At 39.6% G+C, this 3,866-nt stretch overlaps 1 pseudogene; it reads left to right on the top strand.

Moving 5' to 3' along the window:
- The first annotated feature begins 494 nt into the window (after window positions 1-494).
- The window catches only part of LOC102842124, a 25,004-nt pseudogene continuing 21,632 nt past the window's right edge, over window positions 495-3,866 (top strand).

The raw sequence follows: 3,866 nt of genomic DNA, 5'->3' as shown, positions 1-3,866 counted from the left end.
AGGTCAGAGAAAAAGAGGAAGACCCCCAACGAGATGGATTGGCCAAGTGGTAGCATCGATGTACTCAAGCATGGCAACAATAGTGAGGTTGGCCCAGGATTGGTCAGTGTTTGGTTCTGCTGTGCATAAAGTTTCTGTGAGTTGGTACCAACTCGATGGCATCTAATAACAATAACAAATAAGATTAAAACCCCACCTTTTCCTAGAACCCCAACTCCTGCCAAATTTCATTTACTTCTATAGTACACAGCTCTATGGGATTTAGTGTAAATATTTATTCTCCATGTTGAATGAAGGCCCATAAGGCATAGAACTGTGTCTGTTTTGTTCACTTGTGTATCTCCAGTAACTAGAATAGTGCTTGGCACATATTAACTCTCAATAAATATTTGTTAAATGAATGAATGATGAAAATCATAGGATCTCAAGATTCTATATAAGGACATCTGATAACTCAACTAGAACGGCCTGGCCTACTCTTATTGGCTCTGATAATGATAAAAGACGAGGAGAGTGACACAGAAAATAGTTCAGGGATCCAACCTGGAATGATGTACCTGGGAAACTTTGGACCCTCCTGCTTTAAGAGGAAGGGGAGAGGCCTTAAGGACATCGATACTAAGCCCATGCCTTGTTCTTACCGATGTATCCAGCTAGTAAAGAAGCAGAGATCATTCTCAAGATTTACAATGTAGTGTGTTTTCCTTAATCAGTCAGCTCAGACACTGGCCACTTCCATATTCCCATAGACATTGTTGGTTGATTATGTGCCGTGGAGTAAGGTTTGCGGCCATGGAAGTGAAAAGGGGAGTGAACTTTAGTCTGCAATAGACATTTAAATCTTGCTAAGGAGGTGCTGCTCACCAGCTGCTCCTCAGAAAGCCTATACAGAGTCGCTATATGTCGGAACCGACTCGATGGTACTTAACAACAACAACAAAAAGAAGGAGGTACCACAGGAGCTCTGGTAGCGTAGTGGTTATAAATTAGGCTGCTAATCTCACGGTCAGCAGTTCAAAACTAGCAACTGTTTCGTGGGAGAAAGATGAGGCTTTCTGCTCCAGTAAAGATTTACAGCCCTCAGAAACCCTGTACCGGGTCGCTATGATCCGGAACCGACTCCACAGCACATAACAACAAACAACAACAAGGCGGTGCCACAGTCTCATTGTGAGCACCTTCCAACCTGAGGGGCTCATATTCCGGCACTATATCTGACAGTGTTTCTCTGCTATATATAAAGTTTTCAATGACTAAATATTCAGAAGTAGTTTGTCACACTCCTTCTTTCTAGTCTGTCCTCTTCTGAAAGCTGATCTGAACCTCTCCACCATGGGTATTTAAAACACCCATGGCATAGCTTCCAAATTCACAGCAACTCGCAAGCCACCACAGTATGAAATGAGAAACAACTATAAACATCCATTAATAATCAGAAGATGGAATGTACAAAATATGAATCTAAGAAAATTGGAAATTGTCAAAAATGAAATGGAATGCATAAACATTGATGTCTTAGGCATTAGTGAGCTGAAATGGACTGGTATTTACCATTTTGAATCTGACAACCACATGGCTTATTATGCTAGAATGACAAATTGAAGAGGAGTGGTGTTGCGTTCATTGTCAAAAAGAATCAGTCATGAGGTGCAATGATGTCTGTAATAGGATAATATCCATGCATAGCGTAGTGGTTACAAATCGGGCTGCAAACCTCAATGTCAGCAGTTCGAAACTACCAGCTGTTCCTCAGGAGAAAGATGAGGCTTTCTGCTTCCGTAAAGACTTATAGTCTTGGAAACCCTGTACAGGGTCGCTATGAGTTGGAACCGACTCCACGGCACATAACAACAACCACAACACAGGGAGGAGCAGTTAATACCACTATTATTCATATTTACGCACCAACCACTAAAGCCAGTGAGGATGAAATAGAAGAATTCTACCACTTCTTTAATTTGAAATTGATCAAACATGAAATCAAGATGCATTGATCATTACTGGTGATTGGAATGCAATGGTTGGGAACAAATAGGAAGGATCGATAGTTGGAAAATATGACATTGGTGACAGAAATGATGCTGGAGATCACATGAAAGATTCTGCAAAATCAATGATTTGTCATTTCAAATACCTTCTTTAGACAGCATAAGAGACGATTTTATGCACATGGACCTCATCAGATGGAATACACAAAAATCAAACTGACTACATCTGTGGAAAGAGAAGATGGAAAAGTTCCAAATCATCAGTTAAAACAAGGCTAGGGGCAGATTGTGGAATAGACCATCAATTGCTAATATGCAAATTCAAACTGAAGCTGAAGAAAATTAAAACAAGTCCACGAGAGCCAAAATATGACCTTGAATTTATCCCACCTGAATTTAGAGATCATCTGAGGAACAGATTTGATACTTTAAACACTAAAGACCAAAGACCAGAAGAGTTGTGGGATGACATCAAGAACATCATGCACGAAGAAAGCAAAAAGTCATTAAGAAGACAAGAAAGAAGGAAAAGATCAAAATGGATGTCAGAAGAGACACTGAAACTTGCTCTCCAGCACAGAGATGCTAAAGCAAATGGAAGAACTGAGGAGGTCCAAGAGCTGAACAATAAATTTCAAAGGTCAGCTCGAGAAGACAAATTCAAATATTATAAAAAAAATGTGCAAAGATCTGGAATCAGAAAACCAAAAAATAATAACTTGCTCAGCATTTCTCAAGCTGGGAGAACTGAAGAAAAAATTCAAGCCTCAACTTGAATTATTGAAGGATTCTTTGGGCAAATTATTGAATGATGCAGAAAGCATCAAAAGACAATGGAAGGGATACACAGAGTCACTGTTCCAAAAGGAAATGGTTGGTGTTCAACAGTTTCAAGAGGTAGCATATGATCAAGACCAATGATATTAAAGGAAGAAGTCCAAGCTGCATTGAAAGAATTGGCAAAGAACAAGGCACCAGGAATTGATGAAGTAAAAATTGAAATCTTTCAAGAAAGTGAGGCAGCACTGGAGGCACTCACTCATCTATGCCAAGAAATTTGGAAGACAACTATCTGGTCGACTGATTGGAAACAATCCATATTTGTGCCCATTCCAAAGAGAGGAGACCCAACAGGATGCAGAAATCATCAGACAATATCTTTGATATCCCATATGAGTAAATTTTTATTAAAGGTAATACAGAAACAGCTGCAAGTATAGTTGACAGAGAACTTCCAGAGGTTCAAGATGGATTCAGAAGAGGACATGTAATGAGGGATATCATTGCAGATGACTGATCAATCTTGGCTGAACACAGAGAATACCAGAAAGATGTTTACCCATGCTTTATTGACTATGCAAAGGCTTTTAACCGTGTGGATCTTGACAAGCTATGGACAACATTGCAAAGTACGAGCATTCCAGAACACTTAGTTGTGCTCATGAGGAATCTGTACATGGCCCAAGAGGCAGTTGTTCAAACAGAACATGGAAACACTGAAGGGTTTAAATTTAAGAAAAGTGTGCAACAAGGTTGTATTCTTTCACCATACTTATTCAACCTGTTTGCTGAGCAAATAATCTGAGAAGCTGGCTTATATGAAGAAAAATGTGGCATCAGGATTGAAGGAAGACTCATTAAGAACCTGCCATATGCAGATGATACAACCTTGCTTGCTGAAAGTTAAGAGGACTTCAAATACTTACTGATGAAGATCAAAGAGCACAGCCTTGGTATGGATTGCATCTCAATGTAAAGAAAACAAAAATACTCACCACTGGACCAACCAACAACATTCTTATCAACAGAGAAAAGGTTGAAGTTGTCAGGGACTTCATTCTTCTTGGATCAACTATCAACACTCACAGAAGCAGCAGT

The sequence above is a fragment of the Chrysochloris asiatica genome, unplaced genomic scaffold, assembly GCF_000296735.1.
Source record: "Chrysochloris asiatica unplaced genomic scaffold, ChrAsi1.0 scaffold00072, whole genome shotgun sequence".
Taxonomy (NCBI): Eukaryota; Metazoa; Chordata; class Mammalia; order Afrosoricida; family Chrysochloridae; genus Chrysochloris; species Chrysochloris asiatica.
This window is presented reverse-complemented; position numbering and strand designations above follow the sequence as displayed.